The sequence below is a fragment of the Pleurodeles waltl genome, chromosome 4_2 (assembly GCF_031143425.1).
Source record: "Pleurodeles waltl isolate 20211129_DDA chromosome 4_2, aPleWal1.hap1.20221129, whole genome shotgun sequence".
Classification (NCBI taxonomy): domain Eukaryota; kingdom Metazoa; phylum Chordata; class Amphibia; order Caudata; family Salamandridae; genus Pleurodeles; species Pleurodeles waltl.
Genome location: NC_090443.1, coordinates 618,067,028 through 618,094,103, shown reverse-complemented (window position 1 = coordinate 618,094,103; position 27,076 = coordinate 618,067,028).

Sequence of the window (27,076 nt, the reverse complement as noted above, 5' to 3'; positions counted from 1 at the left end):
TTTAATCCATGTTTCAGAAGTATCTTTTCTTCATTTTCTCCATTTAAGATTGGCACATCTCTCACTGCAGTCACCAGTTTCCACCGTTAAATACAATTGTCCCAGGTTACACCTGAGCACTGAAGACTATTGTTCCTGGGTACACATTATCTCATCCCAGGAAGAAAGACAAATGTTACAACATAAGAACATAACCTTTCCACTGTGTACCAGCTACACAGGATATTGAAAATCTATTTCACTAAACATTTGAAATATTATGTGAGGTCAGCATTTGAGAACAATGAACATTGAGCTTCTAGAAACTGCTGATATTGCACAAGCTTTCAAAACATAGAATTAACGTTAGGCCGCTTCATGTAGGTCTGCATTAAATAAAACAGGTAATTCACTTCAAATAATCATGTAATTCATTTACATTAGTATTCATGTTAATCCATAATAATATATTGTAAAACATTTCTACATTAATCATTGTTGTTAATTGTTAAACATGTTTTGTTTATGGTGTTTGACGTCTTTGCCACTTTTCACGTTGCACATTTTAAACAAACATTCATTTCAAAATTGATTTTGAATACACACTTTAATTGGTAGTTTAATTCTTCAAAATGTTATTAACAATCCCTCCTCTGATGACTATATGTGTTGTCACAAAATGTACTTATTAATACTTGTAACTCAGTCAGTTTAATGTTTTGTTTGTCTAAAATATCTATTGTTTCTTAGTTTTCTCCAGTTCTCAGTTTTTCTCAAATCATGAAAATATCTGCTTCTTAGCTCCTCTAGTTTCATTTATTCCCTTCTCAGTTCATTATTCACCATTTGTGTTTTTATCAGTATGTAGAACTCGTAAAATCCGATTATACAGATGACACATATCACCACAATGAATATTGGTATTAATATTTTTCCCTCAACACCCTGACAAAGATTACCCTGACAAATTTTCACTTCAGTCACACCTGGTTCTTTCAGATCTTTTAAATCATAATTTGAATCTGTAAGGTTCTTAATAAAATTTTGAATTCCTTTACTATTGTCAGCAATGTTCAGCATCCGGAAGACTCCGCCTTCCTTTGCTAAAAGAACATCTACAGGTCTGTTCAGGACAACCATAGAACGGACCACAGCCATTTCAGTGTAGGCCCTCATTATGACTTTGGCGGCCTCATTGCAAGACCGCCAAAGCCACGGATTCGAGAAGACTGCCCACCATATTATGACTACTGCTGGATTTCCACCACATTTTGGGCAGAAATCAAGGAGTAGTCATGCTGGCAGGCGGAGGCGCTGGGGTGGTTCCAACACCTGCTTCGCCCCACCAGAGGGACTCTGCCCACCGTATTATGTGCAATAGTACAGCGTGGTGGTGTCCTGATGGCGAGGCACTGCCGACGTTGGAAGCACCCGTTCCCTGCCAGACAACCTCCTCCCCGGACCAGGTAAGTCGATCGTCCGACAGGGGCGGGGAGTGTTGTGGGTGCATGTGTGAGTGGGTGCTGTCTGTGTATGTGGATGAATGTGTGTATGGTGGTTGTGTGTGTGTATGAATGTAGAAGTGAGTGTGTGTATGAATGTAAGTGTGCATGCGTGTGTGTATGCATGTGTGTATGTGTGTGTGTATGTGTGTATGAATGTTGGAGTGAGTGTGAGTATGAGTGCTGTAGTGAATGCAAGTATGAGTGTTGTGGTGAATGCGAGTATGAGTGTTCTGGTGACTGAGTATGGATACATGTGAGTGAAGGTGTACATGTTAGTGTTGGGTGAATGAGTGTATGCGGGGTGCGTGGGGGTGTCTCTGTAAGTATGCATGTATGCTGGGATGGGGGGTGCTGTACCTGGAGGGGATGGGGGGGCAAAATCCTTGGAGGGGGGTAATGTACCTGGAGGGAGGTGTGGGGGGTATTGTGATTGTGGGGGGGAGTTGTCTGCCAGTGACAGGGAAGAAATTACCTGTCACCGGTAGCCTTTTCTGCCAGGGTTTTCGTGGCGGTGCTACCGCTGTGGAAACCCTGGTGGAAAGGTGGCATCTAATACCGCCAGCAGTCTTCTGTGGACCACTGAGTCTGAGATGCTCATCCCTGGCCCAGCGGGTCCGACTGCAGAGGCAGACCCGTCACACTCATAATGTGGTTATCTTCACCGCCATCCTGTTGGCAGTGACACTGCCATTGTGGCCCTGGAGGTCAGTAGACCACCAGGATCATAATGAGGGCCATAATTCCCAAACCAATACACAAACATACATTTACAACACCTATTGTTTTTAACGTGATTGTGATTGTTAACCATGCCCTGTAAAGAATCAGAAAGTGAAAGAAAAAAAATATTTATCTATGCAGCCAAAAATCTAAAAGAAAAATTAATCTTCAGAAAGTGGAAGAAAAAAAATATTTAACTATGCAGCAAAAAATCAAAAAAGAAAAATTTATCTTCAGTCTTTTTTTCAGTTATTCACAGTAGCTTTCCAAACTTTTCCCGAACTGTGTTAAAAATGTGGTTTAGCAGCTTGCCAAAATCAGTTTTCAAAGCCTCTTTCAGTAGATCATATAATAGTGATAAATAAATATAACTTGTAGATTGTAAAATTACTCTTATTCGATTAGCAATGTAATTTCATATTTCAGTTCAAAAGCAATTTAAAGTTCCAAAATATTGAGCTGGCAATTCACAATCAAAACAAAATGACAAAAATTCACATTGCCTCTCATCTGTTGTAAACTATTCCCATTCAGGACCTGAATATATTCGACTTGCAACTCATCTCCTTTTTGATTTCCGATTTGCACTTATTTCTCCTTCACTGAGATACTCACCTGCACCTGCTCTTGTTGTTGTGTCTGGCTCTTCATTTTTAGTTATTAGTACACCTGAAACCTTTTCATTTGTTTTTCAGTTTGGGCCACTTGTCTTCTTTGACAACTTTCCTTGACAGTGTTGCTTGCAAAACTAGATTTACAACTCTTCTTGATTATTCAGGATGTCTCTTAGATGAGTACCTAGATCTTCACCAGTTTAAACTGCCTCTGTTTCTGTCTCCGAACTCTCTCTTCTTGCTCCTTGAGACTGTATAGTATTGTTCATGTTTTCAACAACTTTCTTCATCATCCAAAGGATATGGCACTTTTTGAGTGTGACTGGTGTGAATTCAGTTCATAATCCCAGGCCACTTTACAGCAGTCGTCATAACAAGTATGATCTGGTAGGACCCCTTCCACTTAGGTTTCAGACAAGTTTTTCTCACGTCATTCTTGATGACCACCCAATCACCAGCTCACAGACTATGATACTGGTCTTGGGATGGTGGCACGGCTGTAGCTTCTACCTGGTGAGAGAAAGAGCGAACCACATCAGCCAGACTCGTGTAGTAATTCAGCACCATATCATCTGTTATATTCACAAGAGCATTTGCAGGAACAGCTGGCAACCTCATTACTCTGCCCATAAGGATTTCATGGGGAGAAAGTCCAGTCTTTCTGTCAGGTGTGTTTTCCATGCTCATCAAAACCCAAAGACAATGCATCTGGTGACTTCAGATTTGTAGATGCACACTTTTTGCAAGTTGTGCCTTCAGAGTACCATTCATTTGCTCTACTAAGCCAGAAACTTCAGGGTGATAGCTACAATGCAACTTCTACCCATTGTTCAAGGCTCAACATAGGAATTTTATTACCTCGTTACTGAAGTGACATCATCTATCTGATTCTAAAGAGGCCGGAAACCTGAAACGGGGAATTAACTCCCTAAGTAAATCCTTTGCTATTGTTAGACTACATGTGGGGTAAGCTTCAATCCAGTGACTAAAAATACAGACAAGCACTAACACGTACCTCAGACCACCACACACAGGCATCTCAATAAAATCCATTTGCATTCTGTTAAATCGACCTCCTGCTCTTCCAATGTGACTCAAATTGACAACTGGCTCTTTTCCCCACGTTCATTTGTTGACATGTACTGCATATGTGACGAATTGCTTCAGCAATCTCTCTAAACTTTGGATTGAACCAAGATTGCTTAAATGTTTGAATCAATGCATCTCAGCCAATGTGTGCTTGACCATGATAGTATCTTGCCATTTGCATCAGTAAACAGTTTGGCAAAATCACTTGCCCTTCATTTGAAATCCATATGTCATCAGCATCCTTTGGAAACATTTTAGTTTTATCCAACCTTTCTTTTTGTCTTCAGAAACATTTTCTTGCAAACGTTTGATCTCCTCCCATGTATTAAAAACTGTTAATGTGTAACTTGGGTTTACTGCATCAACATTGAGGGCCACATGTACGTACGTTTTGCGACTCGCAAGTCAGTCGCAGAACTATTTGCGACCGTGCAAAACATGAAATGGTATGTACAAATGCCATTTTGGTGTCCCAAATAGCAATGCAACCAATTACCGAATTGCAAACATTCGCGACTGAATTTTGAGACTTGCAAATAAGAAATTTCAATTTGCGACTCACAAACTGAATGTATAAGGCAGTCACAAATTGCGATTAGTCACAAATAGGCCATTTTGCACACCCAGATTAGCACTGATTCCAAACAGGTGGTCATCAGAACCAAAGTATGAAAGCAGACCCAGAAGACATCTGGGTTTTCAAAATGGCTGCACTCTACGTGATTGCATAGAGCAGGTGAGTCCAGGCTGCCCAACAGAGGAGGAGGAGGCGGAGACAGCAGAGGAGATACAGAACCAGGCAGACCATATTTCAACAGACTGAGGAGGAAATATATGAGAAATATAGACTGAGCAACACAGTCATCTTAGAGATCATTGAACTGTTGAAACCTCAGCTAGAAAGCCAAACCCTGTGCCGCTGCTCCATCTCCACACATGTGCAAGTGCTGTGCTCACTGCACCTTTTGGCCTTGGGTAGCTACCAGGGGGTGATTGCTGTTATTGGTGGGGTGTCCCAAAGTGTCCTTGCAAGATTCTTTAGACGGTTCTTAGATGCCATACTTGCACACATGACCAGATACATTTCCCTTCCCAGGAATGCAGAGGAAATAAACACCAAATTGGACTTCTACAAAATTGCAAACTTTCCCCATGTAATAGGATGTGTGGACGGGACACATATACCCATATGTCCTTCTGCAAATCTGGAATATGTGTTCCGCAATAGGATATGTACTCACTCACTCAACATCCAGGTGGTATGTGATGCCCTTAATGTCATAACTGATATAGTGGCAAAAATCAAGGGAGCACACTGATGCATACATTTTCAGGGACAGTGGGATACACCAACGCCTAGAATGTGGGGAGTTTGATGATGGATATTTATTAGGTACTGTGTAGTACACACCAATGTCATAAATACGTGTCACTGCATAACCATGTGAAGCCATGCTCATATCTGCTGTTTTGTTACACAGGTAACAGTGCATATGCTCTAAGGCCATGGATACTCACCCCATACCTAACACCTGCCAATCAGAATGAGAGGCGCTACAACATTGGACTTCGTCACACCAGAACTGTCATTGAGAGGAGCTTTGGCATGTTGAAGTCACGTTTTAGATGCCTGCACAAAAGTGGAGGTGCACTTCAGTATGCCCCAGAGACTGCATGCAAGATTGTGGCTCCATCTCACCCTAGATGACACAGATTCGGAGGATGAGGAGCAGGAGCCACCACAATGACAGCCTGGGGATGGTAGCATTGCAATGGAGGGCAGACGGAGACAGGATCACATAGCAATTCATTACTTTGGCAGGTAAGTGCCAACTGTAACAACACTCACAAATGTAAGACACACATAGCCAGGTTTTGCAAAACAAAAGCATCCTTTAATGTCAGGAGTGCATAATGTAAATGGTGGCGTATAGCCAGCAGTAAACAAGTATTATATAACAAAACCTACCACATTCCACTCATGTGCCTTAGGCTAAACCTAGGGAGACAAGATCACACCCTCCTACGGCTATGACCACCAACCTTTGCTGGTTGGTCCACAGATGTCTGGCGGGCACTGCTACTATGCAGGATGTGGGCATCTGAGGCAGAAACTCTACTTACACTTGATAAGTCCTCACTGTCCTGAGGGGTGTCACCAGTACCTCTTGCTGCCTGGGAGGGATGAATGAGGTCAACAGAAGCAGCAATGTGCCCTAGACCCCTTGCCACATCTCCAGAAAAATGCCCTAGTTCAACCTGGAGCGTGACAGTGCGTCTTGAAAGGCATGTAGTTGTGGTGGCTAGGTGGCCAATGGACTGACTGAGCTGGTCCAGCCGTGCAGCTGTGTTGCGCTCTTTGTGCCTTACATGGGCCCGATCCACCACCATTTCCCTACAAAGGTCAGTGATGGCAGTGGTCAGGTTGACCTGTTGGTATTCATGGTGGATAATTGAGTTTCAACTTTCCCAAATCCCTGTGTGAGGGTCTGTTGCATTCGGTTCATCATCCGCATGTGTTTGTTTTGCAGGCGGTGACTGCTGAGTAGGGATGCCTCCAGTCCAAGGAATTGTTTGTAGTAACATCGTCCTCACCTACATCATGTATCAGATGATGCCTTTTACACCCAGACCCTCCTGTTCTCAGTGGTCAACTGTCACCCATCTGTAGCCCGGGAGTCAGGTTTACTGCCTCATTTTTCACATCTGTCTCCTCCGTTGTCTCATGTGCATGGGGAACAATTGGTGTGGTGCTGCACTCCTCTGCGGAAATGCTGACTGCCTCATCTGCTGTCATTGTGGCATCGTCATCTCCCTCCACACTGGTGTCATCAGTGGATACCTGAGGGAGACCTGCGGGACACAGGGGACAAACTGTCAGTGCCTCTCAGATGTGTGGCTTATCAAAATAAATATTCCTCAAATATTGGACTTCTGTACTACATTACCCATAATGCACTGAACTTGAGGTGGGCATTTAGGCATGGAACTTTTTGGATTATGCATGCTTTTGTGAACTGTGGCTGTCTGCATGGTGCCTTGAATAGTATAAATAAGTGAGATTTACTTTTGGAGGTTCCAGGGGCTGAACTGTCCAGGTTCCCAGTTTCAGCCTCTGGCTTCAGTGTGGCTTCTATCATGCTCTCTATTGCTGTGGGTGGTGGTAGTTTGGATGGTCCCCCACCTGTTCCATGTGCATCCTTCATCCCCTCTGCACACCTTTCCTTGGTTCTTGACCTGAGGTCATACCATCTTTTGCCCACCTCCTCGATGGAGCGGTGACTGACTCCAATGGCATTTATCTTACTTTGAATATCCAGACATGTTTTCTTTTTTTGTGTGTAGCACTCATTGCTGCCTTCCCAAACAGTACCTCATAATGTAGGCAGCATTACTCAGTGAGGACCTCCAACTCGTTGTCAGAGAATTTCAGCTTTCTCTTCCTCCCTGCATTGTTTGCCTCCTTAGTTTGGCTTGCCATGGCTGCAGTTGCTCCTCTCAACTGGGTGTCTCTCTGCTGTCTGTCCTTGCAAGACCCCTCCAAATTCCATGGGAGGTACTTTCTGGTTCTGAGGTTATCATCCAGCACAAGGAAGTGTAATTTCTCTTTTCTTTTGCACCCGTTCGCAACTTGCAATTCTAGGTCGCAAATTCCGATTTGGTTAAACCCCCATGTACAATTTAGGAAATCACAATTTGCGATTTTGCAAATTTCGATGCGACTCGGCACCGAATCGCAAAATTGATTTGTAATTTTTTCGTACATTCAGTTTTGTGAGTCAGAAGTACGATTCACATGGAGTCACTATTTCCGACTCGCAAATTTTTAGCTTCGTACATGTGGCCCTTAGTTCTTTTAACTTCTCATTAAAAGAGGTGCTGTTCAATGTGCAAAACCTTGTGACTTGATCCGCATAAGCATTTCCCATTGAAACAAAATCATTTGATTTCTGGTGTGCACTGCATTTAACCACAGCAATCCTCTCAGGTAATTGTAGGGCTTGCAACAAATCATGAATTCTACCACCATTTCTAATGGGTGAGCCAGAAGATGTCATAAAACCTATCTGTGACTACAACTGCCCAAAGTCGGGCACTACACTATATCAATATTAACTATCTGTCAAAATTGTAACTTTAAGCTATGCAGAAATACAGCATGCTCCAGTAAGAGCCACCAATTCAGCCAGTTGTGCAGAAAATACTCTTAGAAGCCATGAATCTTCAGGTATACCAGAAATTGTGCACAAAACATATCCAGATTTCAATGTTCCCACATTGTCTCTTAGATAGGAACCATCAACAAAAACAATTTGATCATTTTCCTCTAATGAAGTATCCTGAATATCAGGTCTTATTTCATGCACAATTCAGTAACCTCCACGGAGTCATGTTCAACTTCTTTTGGTTTCTCAATTTCAATATTTTCTTCTGGGAGCAAGTTGCTGGGTAAAGCACTGTACACCTCTTCAGAGTAACACTTTGAGAGCCTAAAATCAAAAGCTTTGTGAGCTGTGCATTTGGTATGCAAAACCTGAACAGAATGCAGGTCAAGTAGACTTAAAGGATGTCCCATCATAATACTCTCAAGCTGAGTGAGTGACAAACCAACTGCAGCCACAGTATGCAAACAGCCAGGTAAAATTGCTGTGACTGGGACCAAAGTAGCAGAAAAATATACTGCAGGGCAGTTTACACACCATGTACCTGTGTAAGAACAGAAAGTTCACAACTATCACGTACATGACAAAACAACAAAAATTGTTTCATGTATTGAGGCATTCCCAAAGCTGGTGCTCTGCACAAACTCTCTCAGCTCATTAAAAGATTTCATACAAGCATCATCAAAAGGCACAGGATCCCTTAAAGCTTTGTAGGTCAGTCTCTGCAATGGCTTTGAAGTAACAGAAAAGTGGGAATACATTCCCCAAAACATCCTGACATTTCTTTGTTTAACTGGAGGATTCATTTGCAAAACAGCTGTAACTCTTCTCTGGAAACTATCATTGCACCTTTTTCTATTTGATGTCCCAAGTATTTCACTTCTTTCTGATATTAATCATAATTTCTCTGGGGCCACTTTGGCGGTCATTACAACATTGGCGGTAAAAGCCGCTTACCGCTGTGCAGAAGACCACCAATACACCGCCGTCGAATTCCATCCCAGCTATTATGATCCACAGCACGGAATCCGCCAATAATCAGACACCCACAAAAGTCCGCCACACCAAAGGTCAGTGATAAACTGGTGAGAACAAAACCTCCACCGTCACGCCAACAGAAATATGCCCACACGATCATGACCTACGAATCCAAGCAGCGGTCTTTCAACCGCGGTATTCCATTGGCGGTACACACCTCCGCGCTCAAAATACACACACATCTCCAAAACACAGCCACATTGGACAATTCCAAATACACACACCTGATACACATACACACACCACTCCCACACACCCAATACAATATAAAACACACACCCACATCACCCACAAACCCTCATGACCACAATTACTGAGAGAAGGCCAGAGAGAGACACCACCATCAACAATACTAGCAACCACAAGCACACAACACCATCACCCACATAACTTTCACGCACCTCACACAAAACACCACTATATATCAGCACCGTTATCACCCCACACACCACCCCACACATCACCCACACCACCCCATGGCACAGCAAAGACACCCCAGGTTCTCGAAGGAGGAGCTCAGGGTCATGGTGGAGGAAATCGTCCGGGTAGAGCCACAGCTATTCGGATCACAGGTGCACCACACCTCCATTGCAAGGAAGATGGAGCTATGAAGAAGAATAGTGGACAGGGTCAACGCAGTGGGACAACACCCAAGAAATCGGTATGACATCAGGAAGAGGTGGAACGACCTACGGGGGAAGGTGCGTTCCGTGGTCTCAAGACACCACCTTGCGGTTCAGCGGACTGGTGGCGGACCCCACCTCCTCCCGCACAACATGGGAGGAACAGGTCTTGCCGATTCTGCATCCTGATGGCCTCGCAGGAGTAGGTGGAGGAATGGACTCTGGTAAGTCAAATCTTAACTATTACATCCCCCACCCTACCTGCATGCCATTAAATACCCCCACCTTCACCCCATCACTCCAACTCCTCACAAATGTCCCAACATCACAAACCACCCATCCCAACACCAAGCCCTGCATGCAACAACAAAGCATGGACACACATCACTAAAGCATGGCCACTGCACATACCCATACACCCCCCTAAAACATCATCACACAAGGTTCCACACAGGAATGCAAGCACTGGGGTACACGATCACCCACCCATTGCACACCATGGCACCCACAGATGTAATAAACATCCTTTTATACCCCTGCAGGACCCCTACCCAATGTCACCGTACAGGAGGGTCCACACATGTCCACACCACCAACAGAAGAGGCCCACAGTAATGACAGCACCTCTGTCCATCGGGGACCTCGGGACAGTCGGTTCCCATCACACAGTCACAGGCCACTACAGAGCTTCCCCCTCTGGAAACACCAGCACAGCACCCACCCAGCGGGCCCATACCTCCATCCCCAGGACACGTCAAGCAGCAGTGTGTCCACCACTACAGGGAACTCAGGCTAACCCACCACCCCAACAACAACAGGGACCTGGGGGCAGTGGCAGTGGGCACACGGTCCATGGGACGGAGGCCCAGGAACACAGGGGAACTGGGAGGGCTGCTGTGCGACAGGGGAGGACAGGCCAAGGGAACCCACTATCCACGAGGCCCTCTACAACATCATGAGAGTCTACCACCACTCCCAGGAGACGATGGCAACGGTACTGACCAAGTTTGAGGAGACCCAGCGTCTGCAGGAGGAACAGTATTTGGGCTTCAGGGAGGAACTCAGATCCATCAATTCCTGGGCACCATCGTAGGGGTGCTGAAGGAAGTACTCAAAACCAGGAGGGACACTGTGGCACTACAAGGGGCCCCTGACACTAGCCTGGACGATGAACTGCCCACCACCTCCGCTGGCGCTAGTGGACAGGAAGCACCGCCACAGGACCACCACACCAGCACACCACCCCCTGCAGAGGGAGAACCACCTCGCAAACGGTCCCTGAGATCCAGGACAAAGACAGAGAACGATGCCAAGAAATGAGACCACCCTGATTGTCATTCTTCTGTCCCACTTTGTCACCCTGTCCATCCTTAAACTGCCCCAGCTCCACTTCCTATGCCCATTTGGGCAATGCACCTGTGAGACTAATAGACTGGACTCTGCCATGGACATTCCACCGCCATCACCACTCACCATTTTGCTACCCCCTCCAATATTGAGCACTAAAATAAACACCCTTAAAGCACTAAACAATCTGGAGTCAGTCTGTGATTTCGGAATAGTGTATTAGCAATTAATGTGGCAAAATGCTCTTTCATTTGTAATGTCAACATACCTATGTCACACAGCTGTAGTCCATGATGAATCAAAGCAGAAGTCACACTGTGGGACACACATCTGTGAAATCGTAAGGGAAAGTGACAACTCAGTGACCATGCACTGGGTGAAAACGACAGACAGTAGAGAGGTAGTAGTGTTAAAGTACATGTAGTAGGCTGGTTTGTATTCTTACCTGTGTCTCACTGGAAATATTGCTGGATCACTGAGTCCCTGTTGTCCATGTCTTCTTCCTCTGCTTCCTCGTCTTCACTGTCCACAGGCTCCACAGCTGCAACAACACCGCCATCTGGACATCCTCCTGCAGAAAAGGCACCTGTCGTCGCAAAGCTAAGTTGTGAAGCATACAGCAGGCCACGATGATCTGGCACACCTTCTTTGGTGAGTAGAATAGGGATCCACCTGTCATATGGAGGCACCTGAACCTGGCCTTCAGGAGGCCGAAGGTCCTCACGATTATCCGCCGTGTACACCCATGTGCCTCATTGTAGCGTTCCTCTGCCCTTGTCCTCGGATTCCTCACTGGGGTCAGTAGCCATGACAGGTTGGGGTAACCAGAGTCACCTGCAAATGGCGAGGACAACTGTTAGACACAGACTAACCTGTAGGTATAGCATCAGACCCAGACAACCATTCCCACTGTCTTGCTTCCAGGTGCTCATCTAATAGCCACACACGGTGTCTCTAGAGTTGACCCATCACATAAGGGATACTGCTATTCATGCACTGAGCCAGGGAACTTGGCATTCACATGGGAGATGTACTGGTCTGCCAAACATACCATCTGTACATTCATGGAATGGTAACTCATCCGGTTTCTGTACACCTGTTCACTCCATTTCTGTACACCTGTTCATTCCTGTGGGGGAGGACCAAAGCCACATGGGTCCCATGAATGGCACCTACATTGTTGCCCCAGGGCATAGAAATCACCTTTCACTGTAGGCAAATCCTCCCCTTGAGGGAAAACGATGTAGCGCCGCATGTGTTTCAGTAGGGCAGACAACACTCTGGACAACACGTTGGAAAACATAGGCTGGGACATCCCTGATGCTATGGCCACTGTTGTTTGAAATGACCCACTTGCAAGGAAATGGAGCACTGACAGCACCTGCACTTGAGGGGGGATTCCTGTGGGATAGCTGACATCAGGTCTGGCTCCAGCTGGGTACACAGTTCCTGGATTGTGGCACGGTCAAGCCTGTAGGTGATGATCACATGTCTTTCCTCCATTGTCGACAGGTCCACCAACGGTCGGTACACCGGAGGATGCCGCCATCTCCTCACATGTCCCAGCGGACGGTGCCTATGAAGGACAAAAGCGAGCAAAGAGTCAAACAACTCAGAGGTACGTACCCACAGCTTACACAGAACACCAATCATTATCCAAAAAGTGCATGTATGTGTGTTGAGTCTAGGCCTAGGTATGTGGGATGCAGTCAAAAATGAAGCCATGTGGGCCCCTGAAATGGTGGCTGCCTGACCTGTAAAGTGGGACAATGGGATGTGAGGTAACTGCGCTGGTGTTGTACACCGTCACGGTAGGAGGTCGAAGACCGCGGCGCAATGCTGCATTGGTTAACATTGGACCCTATGGGTCCCAGGAGCCAATGACGATGTACGCCGGTGGTGACGGTACGCACCGCTTCGGACGTGACTGACATTTTCTATCTGTTCAATCACTTGATACCTGATCTTCGACAGGAGAGGACCTACACTGCAAGTGCTGCTGTGACCTTGGTATGGAAGAGACAATGGCTCTTGCGTCTGGGGAAAGGGCCCTTGCCTTCACATCGGAGGAGTTGGAGAAACTCGTGGACGGGATCCTCCCCAGTACACTCTACTCTACGGTCCTCCAGACAAACAGGTAAGTACACTGGGAGCATGCTGTATGGGCTATGCCTGTGTGAGGTGGATGTAAGAAGGGGGGGGAGATTGCGGCGTGCATGAAACAACGGTGAGTGCATGTGCCACATGGCAAGGGTAGGGATGGGGGCCAATGATTGTGACGGTGCAGTTGGTAATAAGTTCCTCCTCCCCCTGTACAATTCATGTAGGTCAGCGCCCACCAGAAAAAATATATTTGGCGTGCCATTGCCAAGGACATCCGGACCCTGGGGATCTACCACAGACGGAACACCCACTGCCAAAAAAGATGGGAGGACATTCGCCACTGGAGTAAGAAGACGGCTGAGGCTCAGCTGGGGATGGCCTCCCAAAGTGGGAGGGGTGCCTGTCGCACCATGACACCCCTGATGTTCAGGATCCTGGCGGTGGCATACCCGGAGTTGGATGGGCGCTTGAGAGCATCACATCAGCCTCAAGGGGGTGAGTACACTCTCATCCTACTGATTTTGCATGCAGTGGAGGGGTCTGGGTGAGGGAGGTGGGCTGTGGGTTTACCTAGGCCAGGGCGAGCTCCTTAGGCAAGGTCCCTCCGTAAGGTAGGCCATGTGGCACCCCACCCCACCTCTGTAGAGTACCAAGTACACCTAGTCATGCCCCTGTGTCATCCATGTGTGCAGGTATTGTCCATAGCCTAGTAGGCCATTTCCCAGGAATTGAACAGTGGAGCCCAAGAGCACAGGGTAGTGCAGGGGGCTTGTGTCTCTGTCGTGTCCGCCAGCGGTAGCGGTAATGCATGCTCTCAACATGTCTTTCTTCTGTCGTCCCCCCCTTTTATGGTCTCCCTGTTCTTGTGTGCATTAGCATCATCAGGCGGAGGAGAAGTGGCACCGGAGCACAAGGGGGCTGCATCCCACAAGGCCATGGATGGCCACACTACGGACTCGGACTTCACCAGTGGGACGGAGGGTGAGGGGAGCTCCATGGCAGGGAAAGGAGCTGAGACCAGCGACACGGACTCGTCCTCCGATGGGAGCTCCCTTGTGGTGGCGGCAACATCTCTGCCCCCCATCTACAGGTACAGCTGCCACCCCACTACCAGCACCACCCTCCCAGCAGCCCCTCAGCCTTTGCCCTGTGCCTGGTCACCCGGAAGGGTGGGCATCACCTTCGCCCCAGGCACCTCAGGCCCTGCCCCAGTCACCCCTGCTGCCCTTAGTGAGGAGGCCATTGACCTCCTCAGGTCCCTCACTGTTGGGAAGTCTACCATTTTGAATGCCATCCAGGGTGTAGAAAGGCAGTTGCAACAAACAAATGCGTTCCTGGAGGGCATTCATTCTGGTCAAGCGGCCCTTCAGTGAGCTTCTCAGACTCTGGCCTCAGCACTGATGACAGCCATTGTTCCTGTCTCTAGCCTCCCCCCTCCAACTTCCTCCACCCAGACCCAATCCCCTGTACCCAAGCCTATCACAAGCACACCTACAGACCAGCATACACACACGTCAACACAAAAGGGAAGCTCAGGCAAACATAAGCACAACACATCCCACAGGCACTCACGCAAGCATCACACACATGCAGACATAGAAACATCCACTGCCTCCACTGTGTCCCCCTCCTCCTTTGTCTCCCTCCTCCCTCCCAGTCTCGCCTCCACTCACACCTGCATGCACTACATCTACAGCCACTACTGCCATCACCAGGACACCCCCCACCACACCCCTCTCACGTGCAGTTACCACCCCCACTACCATTCACACATCCCCTGTGTCCTCTCCCAGTGTGTCTGTGATGCCACCTCCCAAGATACACAAATGCAGGCAAACACCCACCCAACAGCCATCCACCTCACGACAGCCTCCAGCGCATGCACATTCGACCAAAGTCAGCAAACGAACACCTTTTACAACCACAACCTCTTCCTCCACTCCTAAACCCCCTCCAGCTACCCGTCCCAGTGTCTCCCAAAAACTTTTCCTGTCCAACCTTGACCTCTTTCCCACACCTCCCCCATCCCGTCCGTCTCCTAGGTCCCAAACTTGCACCTCAGCCACAACATCTCCGGGACCAATGGTGCCTGTAGTCACCGGAATCTGGAGTGCACCAGCCACCAGGGCAGCCAGTGTGGCATGGTTCCACAGCACAGACAGTCCCCTACCTGTGAAGCATCAAAAGTTGGCCAGTGCCTGGTTGGAGAGGGGGAAGTCTCCAGCCACCAAAGCCGCTCCCAGGGGTCCCGGTGGGAGTGTGGAGTCAGCTGCCACACCTTCCAAGGTGGGGAAGGGCCACAAGATACCAGGAAAGTCTGGGAAGAGCAGCATGGCGGAGGAGACTGCCATCATCCCCGCTGCCCAGGAGGCCACAGCCATCATCCCTGCTGCCCAGGAGGCCACCGCCATCATCCCCGCTGGGCCAGAGAGGACCGCCAGCACAAGCCCCACTGGGCTAGAGAGGACTGCCAGCACAAGCCCCGCTGGGACAGCGAGGACCACCAGCACAAGCCCCCCTGGGACAGATAGGACTGCCAGCACAAGCCCCGCTGGGACAGAGAGGACCACCAACACAAGCCCCGCTGGGACAGAGAGGACCGCCAGCAGCTGAGTCACTGCAAAGCAGCCCGCCACTCCAAGCACCACTGAACAGGACATTGCCGCTCCAAGCACCGCTGAACAGGGCACCGCCGCCTCAAGCACCGCTGGCCCATGAGCGCCAAGGGCACTGACGCTACTGAGCCCGTCATGAGGAGGATGAAGCACTCTGGGCACAATGTCCCCTCCAGAACCAGTGGAGAGATACATCCACTATCTCTGTCCTTAGCAGGATGAAGCAGCCTGGGCACAAAGCCCCCTTCAGAACCAGTGGAGAGATACATCCACTACATCTGTCCTTAGCAGGATGAAGTACTCTGGGCACAAAGCCCCCTTCAGAACCAGTGGAGACTGTCATCCACTACCTCTGTCCTTAGCAGGATGAAGTACTCTGGGCACAAAGCCCCCTCCAGAACCAGTGGAGAGATACATCCACTACCTCTGTCCTTAGCAGGATGAAGTACTCTGGGCACAATGCCTCCTCCAGAACCAGTGGAGACTGTTATCCACTTGAGAGACTGTGGCTTTGCACTCCCCAGGATTTAACAGTGAGCAACCCACCCACTGTAGAGACTTGAGAGACTGTGGCTTTGGACTCCCCAGGATGGAACAGTGGGCAACCCACCCACTGTAGAGACTTGTGAGACTGTGGCTTTGCACTCCCCAGGATGGAACAGTGGGCAACCCACCCACTGCAGAGACTTGAGAGACTGAGGCTTTGCACTCCCCAGGATTGAACATTGGGCATGTGGCCCTCTTGTGGATTTGGCGTTGTGCACTCAACCGGCTGAGGTGCCCCCCCTTTCCCTCCCCTTGAGGTGCCTGTTTTCTTGCTCTCTGATACCCCTGCACTGTTCTCTTTGTCATGGTCGGGGATCTTGTGTGAGCCTTGCCCACACCGTGTGGGCCCAGTGTTCCACGGATTTAATTGGAGCACTACCTGGACTACTATGCTTGGTGTATATTTTGTTCATGGTGTATATATATATTTTTGCCTACTTGATTTTAATATATTACAATGGTTACACTCATTTCCTTTTGTCTTTGCATTCTTCCGGGGGGCTGGGGGGTGTAACTATCATGTATTAATATGTGTTAGTGTGTGTGTTGTAGTGGGTGAGGGTGGGGGTGGGGGTGTTGCGTGTGTGTGTCACTCTTTTTTCCCTCCCCCCCCTCCCCTGTGTCGTAGGTGCAGTACTCACCATGGTCGTCGCCGCTGGCGATTGTGCTCCTAGAGGAGCAGGAAGATAAAGGCAGGGAGAATCTGGAGTTTCAGTTTCATGGTGTCCTGGTTCGTCGTGGGGGTATAGAGGTGAGCGTTTTCCCTTCCAAGTCTTGTTTCCGCTGTGTTTTTGTTCGCTGTTCATCCGCTCCGGAAAAGGTGGCGGATTGGCCTGTTGTAAAACTGTGGGCGGCACATTGTGTTCCGCCTGTCTGTTGGTGGTTACCATCACGGTGTTTGTTTGTACCGCTGTGGCGGTCGGAGTGTTAAAGTGGCTGTCTATGTTGGCGGTTTCCGCCACGGTCGTGATTCCATTTGTTTTACAGCCGGCCTGTCGGCGGTTTTACCGCTGCATTAACACCGACCCCCAGGGTTGTAATGACCACCTATATGTCAGTTACAGACTTATCTTCTACCGAAATATAAGGTGGGCATTTTGTTGGTTGGCAAGCCAGGTAGACAAAAAACATTTGGTAATGAAGGGGCAGAACTAGCTATTAATGGCTTGGATTTCTACAAGAGAAACAAAAAGGTGAAAGAATTGGTCAATGATGGACACATGGGTGGTCATTACAACCCTGGCGGTCGGTGTTAAAGCGGCAGAAAGACCGCCAACAGGCCGGCGGTAAAAAAATTTGAATTACGACCATGGCGGAAACCGCCAACAAAGACAGCCACCTTAACACTCCCCCCCACTCCCCTGTGTTGTAGGTGCAGTACTCACTGTGGTCTTCGCCGCCGGCGCTCGTGCTCCTGGTAGAGGAGCAGGAAGACTATCGCAGGGAGAATTTGGAGTTCCGGCTCCATGATGTCCTGGTTCCTCGTGGGGTGTGTAGAGGTGAGCGTTTTTCCTTCGAAATCCTGTTTCCACCGTGTTTTTATCCGCGGTGAATCCGCCCCGGAAAAGGTGGCGGATTGGTAGGTTATGATACTGTGGGCGTTACTTTGTCTTCCGCCTGTCTGTTGGCGGTGACCGCCAAGCTGTTTGTTTGTACCGCCGTGGCGGTCGGAGTGTTAAAGGGGCTGTCTTTGTTGGCAGTTTCCGCCATGGTAGTAATTGAAAAAAAAAATCCGCTGGCCTGTTGGAGGTCTTACCGCCGCTTTAACACCGACCGCCAGGGTTGTAATGACCACCTTTATGTCTGTTTTCACCTGAATGATTATACAAAGCAATAGTATCTTGCCTGCATGCTTCATTTGTCTTTGAAACAACCAAACAATTGTTAAAGTACTGAACTATTGCTGATTGGAAAGGCATTTCTAATGATTCCAGATTCTTTTTAAACACCTGATTATGGAAACTCTTAATAGCCTTGTGGAATCCTACATCAGGCGTATACATGATTACAGATTGAAAACAGAAAAGAAATTGAGTTAAAGAGGCACTGAGAAAAATGCTTGTGATATGTCCACCACCACAAACCATTCTGCATCACATGGGATCGGAAACAAAATTACTGCTGGAATTGGTAGCACTGGACAACATTTGACCACCATGTCATTAATTTTCCTGAAATCTTGAACAATTGAACTTGGTTATCTCAAACCCATAATAGGAGAATTACATGGGCTGCACAGCACTTCTTTTAGAACTCGCTGTTTCACAAAATCTGCAATTACAGAAATAACTCCTTCAATTACATCTGGTGCCATATGGTATTGTGGAGTTTGTGAGAAAATTGCATTAGGTTTAATTGTGACTTTAAATGGTTCAAATCCTCTGATCAGACCAATGTCTTTTCCAGAAAGATCCCAAACTTTGAATGTAACTGTACATTGTAGATCAGTTAGCAAATCATGTACGGTAAATGCAGGATAGAAACTTATCAATGGAAATTCTTCATTAACTGAATTATTTTCAATTAGCAGAGATCATTATCATCACTATTTGTCTGAATAGCAATTCCATCATTTGTACAGGTAACCAAACATTTTGTTTTGCACAACAAGTTTTTCTCCAGTAAGGAAACTGGACATGAGTCACATACCACTAATTTGTGCAAACCTTCAAAATTACCAGTCTTAACAGGAACCGGTTTAGTAATCAGATTTGTCAGGAATTGATTTGCAACTCCTACAATCTGCACTGTTTTACCAGAAAGTGGCAAATTAGGAACTTCTACAATTCTTACTGTAGAGTGTGTAGCTCCAGTATCAACTAGGAATAAAGCCTGATAACCTCTTACTTTTCCATTTAAATAAGGTCTCTCCTGATCCACTTATAATGAAGGTGCTAACACACATTCTTCTTCATCCGAACTCTTACTCATCATTTCATCATTTGATTCATCCTAACAGTGAAGTGGAAACTGCTGTACTGTCTGATTAATTAGATTGAACTTTTGACCTGTGGTCTGCTCACAAAGAATCACCTGCTGTTGTGCCATAGGAGCTTGAAAATTTGCATTTGTTTCCTTAGCATCATTGACATTTGGGTCTGCATTAGTTGTGATGGCGGTACCTGAAAATGTGGTACCTGTGTCTGTTGCATTGGTTGGGGACTTTGCATTTGCTGAGGAATCTGCATTTAATTATTCAAATTCTTGATATTCAAATCTCTTTACTTTGCCTATCTGCCTTCCAATTTATCTAATGCCCCCATGTTTGAATGTTCTGAATTAATTCCTTAATATGAATTTTCATTCCCAGTATTCTCATGTTCTCAATATCTTGTGAATCAAATTCTAACCTATAACTTCGCTTCAGTGGCTTTGATTTCTCAATTTCTATTTCACATTTAGCTGCAAATTCTGCTAATTTCCGGTGTACCAATCCTGCTCTGTTTCTAACATTTATACACATGAAAAGTAACTCTTCTTTATTATATGAATCAATTCTATTTAACTCAAGTGTTCCCTCAAACATTTAATTTAATTCTGACTTATGTCTTGCCAGGTTCAATAAATGTGCTCCTTCAGCATTTGTTTTTACTCCACTCATTTTTTCCAACCTGTCTGTTAGCTGTTGAGCTATCAACCCTTGTAAGGAAACATTATTATTTACATTGGGAATACCATGTGGCATAATACGTGGAGTCTCAGGAGTCATCAGAAATGCATTTGAATTCAAATCTGACTTTCTCAAATTCTTTGAAGTCCTAGAATAATTTAAGTCAGTCAGTGGACCTGTCTTGTCAAAAGTCTGATCCATTGGAAACATGACTCCCGCAGTAACATTGCGTCTCTCCATTTCTGCATTTAAATGAAACATATTCTGTATACTAATCTCATTATTTCCTTGGGCAAACAATGGTATAACAGGAACTGTGAATACTTCTGCACTTGATTGAACATTCTTATTTCTTGAGTAAATTTCTCCTAAACTCTGACCTGACATCATTGAAGAACATGACTGTGATATTGTGATATTGTACCATGACATTGTCTGAACTTTTCTAATCTCTTGCACAGAAGTCATCAAATTAAGTATAGACTCTACCTGAGCCATCATTGGTTTCTGGTAAATCTGTGGTATCTGTGATGATTGCATCACTGGTACTTTCAGGCTCGGTGCAGAACTTACAATAGGAATTGGAGGATAGACTACAGGTAACTCAACCTGAGTTATAGGTGTCTGAGATACAGTATTAGCTGGACCATTAGTTGCAACCTGTACTTGACTCTGTGTTACTTCAACTGGTACTCGAGCACTTGGACCAGTAGTAGTACCTGGACTTGTCTGTTGTACTGCATATGTTGGAGGATGACTTCTCAGTAACTGTATTATAAATTCATCATCATCTCATTCATCATCATCATAAGTCAATGATTTCCTAGCCTCATCTGACTTTCACATATCTTCTTCAGAAAAGTCCTTATTATTTTTCTTATTATTAGTTATGTTTGAACTTAATGCAACTGAACCAACATAATCATAGCCAAAGAGCTAAGGAAAGCAGGAACATTATTTCACTAGCTTAGAAAAACATCTGAACAAAATCACCTCAGTTTTACTATATTAATCCTTAGCAAGCAACTAACTAAGATTCTATTGGTTAGACTATGCTGTGGTTTTGGTCAAAACTAATTGAATTTCCTCCACATTTCAGAAGTATCTTTTCTTCATTTTCTCCATTTGGGATTGATTCATCTTCTGTCACTGCAGTGCCCAGTTTCCACAGTAGAATACAATAGTTTTTTAGGTTACACATGAGCACTGAAGACTATTGTTCCTGGGTACACATTATCTCAACAAAGGAACACAGGCAAATGTTACAACAGAAGAATATAACTTTTCCACAGTGTAAGAGCTTTACAGGATATTGAAAATCTGTTTCACTAAATAATTGAAATATTATGTGAGGTCAGCATTATGTGAACAATGAACATTGGGCTTATAAATACTGCTGAGACAGAAAAACATTGCAGAAGCTTTCAAAACTGAGAATTAGCTTTAGGCCTCTTCATGTAGGCCCACATTTAATAAAACATGTAATTCACATCAAATAATCTTATAATTAATTTACATTAGTATTCATACTAATCCATAAAAATATATTATAAAACATTTCTACATTAATCATTGTTGTTCATTGTTAAACTTGTTTTGTTTATGGTGTTCACCATCTTTGCTGCTTTTCACGTTGCACATTTTAAACAGATATTAATTTCAAAACTGACTTTTAATACACACTTTATTCTTTAAATTAGTAGTTTAATAAATATGTTAATAATTAACTTGCTCTCTAACAGAACTTTCACCTCTCAAAGTGAAAGTCTGTGACCACAACCACTAGGATGCGCACAATTCTGTTTTGTGCTGTCTCGGTAAAGACCTATGATATTCAACCCACAGATGGCAAACAAAAAAAGTCAATGTTCCATCACTACAAAGGTTTAACAGTCAAAACAAAAGGAAATAAAGAGACACACTGCCGTCACATACTAGGATTTAAACCTTCCACCTTGTGAGACACAGTCTAAGAGTTTTACCAGCAAGACAGAAGTCACTCTGCTCTGTATCGCATCAAAAGGTAAATATACCATTCCAACCAAACATCTTGCTACTCTGAGGGGGTCATTCCAACCCTGGCGGTCGGTGTTAAAGCGGCGGCCAACCCGCCAACAGACGGGCGGTAAAAAAAATGGAATTCTGACCCTGGCGGAAACCGCCAACAGAGACCGCCACTTTAACACTCCGACCGCCATGGCGGGACAGACATACAGCGCGGCGGTCACCGCCAACAGACAGGCGGGAGTCAATGTACCGCCCACCCTATCACAACCCACCAATCCGCCACCTCTTCCGGGGCAGTAGCCCCGCCGATAAAAACACGGCAGAAACAGCCATTTCAAACGGAAAACGCTCACCTCTACACACTCCATGAGGAATCTGGACAGCATGGAACCAGAACTACACATACTGCCAGCTATTGTATTTCTGCTCCTCTACCAGGAGCACGAACGCCGGCGCAGAAGACAACGGTGAGTACTGCACCCACGACACAGGGGATGGGGGAGGAGAAAAGATTACGGGCACACACATACGCAACACACCCACCCTCACCCTCACCCACCACTACACACACATCAATGCATAGCAACAACTCAGAGTGACACCCCCAAACCCCACGGAAGAATGCAAAGACAAAGGGAAAAGATGATGAAATGTGAATTATAATGTACGGCTGAGTTAAAAAAATTCTAAAACATCTATAACTATATATATATATATATATATACACATAAAAAGTCCAGTCCGAATTGTGTAACAGCCATTGTTCGTGGGCCACTGGGCCAAAACACATGGGCAAAGCCCACACAGGATACCCGAGTCCAAAGGAGAGAACACTGCAGGGGCATCAGATAGGAAAACTACAGGCACCTCAGAGGGAAGGGAAGGGGGGGCACCTCAGCCAGGTGAGTCCATGACGCCAGATCCACGAGGGGCCTCCATGGCCACTGTTCAATCCTGGGGAGTGCAAAGCCACAGTCTCTCAAGTCTCTACAGTGGATGGCTTGCCCACTGTGCCATCCTGGGGAGTGCAAAGCCACAGTCTCTCAAGTCTCTACAGTGGGTGGCTTGCCCACTGTGCCATCCTGGGGAGTGCAAAGCCACAGTCTCTCAAGTCTCTACAGTGGGTGGCTTGCCCACTGTGCCATCCTGGGGAGTGCAAAGCCACAGTCTCTCAAGTCTCTACAGTGGGTGGCTTGCCCACTGTGCCATCCTGGGGAGTGCAAAGCCACAGTCTCTCAAGTCTCTACAGTGGGTGGCTTGCCCACTGTACCATCCTGGGGAGTGCAAAGCCACAGTCTCTAAAGTCTCTACAGTGGGTGGCTCTCAAGTGGAGTACAGACTCCACTGGTTCTGGAGGAGGCATGGTGCCCAGAGTGCTTTGTGCAGCCCTGCCCGACATAGATGCGGGCCTGCCCCTTCTGTCAAAGGGCCAGCGGTGCTTGAGACGGCGGTGCCCAACGGAGCGGTGCTTGAGACGGCGGTGCCCAGCGGAGCGGTGCTTGAGATGAAGGGCCCAGCGGAGCGGTGCTTGAGACGCCGGTGCCCAGCGGAGCGGTGCTTGAGATGAAGGGCCCAGCGGAGCGGTGCTTGAGATGAAGGGCCCAGCGGAGCGGTGCTTGAGACGGCGGTGCCCAGCGGAGCGGTGCTTAAGATGAAGGGCCCAGCGGAGCGGTGCTTGAGATGAAGGGCCCAGCGGAGCGGTGCTTGAGATGAATGGCCCAGCGGAGCGCTGCTTGAGATGAAGGGCCCAGCGGAGCGGTGCTTGAGATGAAGGGCCCAGCGGAGCAGTGCTTGAGATGAAGGGCCCAGCGGAGCGGTGCTTGAGACGGCGGTGCCCAGTGGAGCGGTGCTTGAGATGAATGGCCCAGCGGAGCAGTGCTTGAGATGAATGGCCCAGCGGAGCGGTGCTTGAGATGAAGGGCCCAGCGGAGCGGTGCTTGAGACGGCGGTGCCCAGCGGAGTGGTGCTTGAGATGAATGGCCCAGCGGAGCGGTGCTTGAGATGAAGGGCCCAGCGGAGCGGTGCTTGAGATGAAGGGCCCAACGGAGCGGTGCTTGAGACGGCGGTGCCCAGAGGAGCGGTGCTTGAGATGAAGGGCCCAGCGGAGCGGTGCTTGAGATGAAGGGCCCAGCGGAGCGGTGCTTGAGACGGTGGTGCCCAGCGGAGCGGTGCTTGAGATGAAGGGCCCAGCAGAGCAATGCTTGAGATGAAGGGCCCAGCGGAGCGGTGCTTGAGACGGCGGTGCCCAGCGGAGCGGTGCTTGAGATGAAGGGCCCAGCGGAGCGGTGCTTGAGATGAATGGCCCAGCAGAGCGGTGCTTGAGATGAATGGCCCAGCGGAGCGGTGCTTGAGATGAAGGGCCCAGCGGAACGGTGCTTGAGACGGCGGTGCCCAGCGGAGCGGTGCTTGAGATGAAGGGCCCAGCGGAGCGGTGCTTGAGATGAAGGGCCCAGCAGAGCAATGCTTGAGATGAAGGGCCCAGCGGAGCGGTGCTTGAGATGAATGGCCCAGCGGAGCGGTGCTTGAGATGAATGGCCCAGCGGAGCGGTGCTTGAGATGAAGGGCCCAGCGGAGCGGTGCTTGAGACGGCGGTGCCCAGCGGAGCGGTGCTTGAGATGAAGGGCCCAGCGGAGCGGTGCTTGAGACGGCGGTGCCCAGCGGAGCGGTGCTTGAGATGAATGGCCCAGCGGAGCGGTGCTTGAGATGAAGGGCCCAGCGGAGCGGTGCTTGAGATGAAGGGCCCAGCGGAGCGGTGCTTGAGACGGCGGTGCCCAGCGGAGCGGTGATTGAGATGAAGGGCCCAGCGGAGCAGTGCTTGAGATGAAGGGCCCAGCGGAGCGGTGCTTGAGACGGCGGTGCCCAGCGGAGCGGTGCTTGAGATGAAGGGCCCAGCGGAGCGGTGCTTGAGACGGCGGTGCCCAGCGGAGCAGTGCTTGAGATGAAGGGCCCAGCGGAGCGGTGATTGAGATGAAGGTCCCAGCGGAGCGGTGCTTGAGATGAATGGCCCAGCGGAGCGGTGCTTGAGATGAAGGGCCCAGCGGAGCGGTGCTTGAGATGAAGGGCCCAGCGGAGCGGTGCTTGAGACGGCGGTGCTCAGCGGAGCGGTGCTTGAGATGAAGGGCCCAGCAGAGCGGTGCTTGAGACGGCGGTGCCCAGCGGAGCAGTGCTTGAGATGAATGGCCCAGCGGAGCGGTGCTTGAGATGAAGGGCCTAGCGGAGCAGTGCTTGAGACGGCGGTGCCCAGCGGAGCGGTGCTTGAGATGAATGGCCCAGCGGAGCGGTGCTTGACTTGAAGGGCCCTGTTCAGCGGTGCTTGACTTGAAGGGCCCTGTTCAGCGGTGCTTGACTTGAAGGGCCATGTTCAGCGGTGCTTGACTTGAAGGGCCATGTTCAGCGGTGCTTGACATGAGTATCCAGGTCACCAGATCTGGCCATGCCATGGATTTCACTCGCCACCTGACATGTGGCTGCCGGGCCCTTCCTGCCCATCTGTCTCTTCGCTTGCGGGGCCCTCCTGTGCTGCCGTCCCGGGCCGTTGGGTGTCCTCCTGCACACCTGGAATGGGGCTGGTGGGGCCCTCCTGGGCAGCTGGCCTGCTGCCGTACTTGTCGGGCCTGCTGCCCTTGCCACCCTTCCCTCCTCGTCTGTGGCCCTTTCCTCCCTTTGGCGGTGTGCCAGGTGGCACCCCACTTCCTGACGGAGCCAGGGTAGGGATTTTGGAGGCTGCTGTCTTTGGCCTCTCGCGCCGGGCACTGGCTTTCTTGTCTTTTTTTTCAGGGGGTGGGCTGGTCTTCTCTTTGCTCCTAGCCGAACTAGCTGGCATTGAAGGTGGGGGACTCCAAAATCCTTGGACTATGGTCTTTGTTGGTCCTGGTTTTGTGGTGGCTGAGGTGCTGATTGGAGTCTTATGAGATGGACGGGGTGGGTGAGTTGTTGGAAAGAGGTCAAGTTTGGAAAGGAAAAGCAATTTCTTAAGAGAGGGACGGGTAGTTGTAGTGGGTATGGGAGTGGAGGAAGAGGATGTGGTTGTAGGAGAGCAAAGTCTGGTGTCTTTGGGTGCAGGTGCTGGAGGCTGTCGTGAGGTAGATGGCTGTTGGGTGGGTGGCTGCCTGCGTTTGTGTGCTTTGGAAGAGGGGGTGACAGACACACTGGGAGAGGACACAAGGGACGTGTAAATGGTAGTGGGGGTGGTGACTGCACGAGTGTTCTGGTGGGTGTGCTGGTGATGGACGTAGTGGCTGAAGATGTAGTGCATGCAAGTGTAAGTGGAGACGTCACAGGGAGGGAGGAGGGAGACGAGGAGGAGGGAGACACAGAGGAGGCAGTGGCTGTTGGAATGTCTGCATGTGGATGTTGCTTGGGTGAATGCTTGTGTGATGTGTGGTGCTTATGTCTGGATGAGCTTCCCTTGGGTGTTTAGGTGTGTGCAGGCTGGTCTGTAGGTGTGTCTGGGATAGGCAGAGGTACAGGGGAGTGGGACTGGGTGGAGGAAGTTGGAGGAGGGAGGCAGGAGACAGGGACAATGGCTGCCGTCAGTGCTGAGGCCAGAGCATTGAACGATCGCTGATGGGCAGCCTGACCTGAATGAATGCCCTCCAGGTATGCATTACTCCGGTGCACCTCCCTTTCTACACCCTGGATGGCATTCAAAAGGGTAGACTGCCCAACAATGATGGTCCTCAGGAGGTCAATGACCTCCTCACTGAGGGCAGCAGGGGTAACTGGGGCAGGGCCTGAGGTGCCTTGGGCGAAGGAGATGCCCACCTTCCTGGGTGAGAGGGCACGGGGCGAACGCTGAGGGGCTGCTGGGAGGGCGGGGCTGGTGCGCTGGGTGGCGGCTGTACCTGTTGTTGCGGGGGCACGGATGTTGCCGCCACGACAAGGGAGCTCCCTTCCGAGGACGAGTCTGTGTCGCTGGTGTCACCACGTGTCCCCGCTGTGGAGCTCCCCTCGCCCTCCGTCTCACTGGTGAATTCTGAATCAGTTGCATGGCCCTCCATGGCCATGTGAGATGAAGCTCCATCGTGCTCCGATGCCACTTCTCCTCCGCCTGATGATGCTAATGCACACATGAACAGGAATACCACCAAAAAAAAGGGGGGGGAGAAATAAAGACA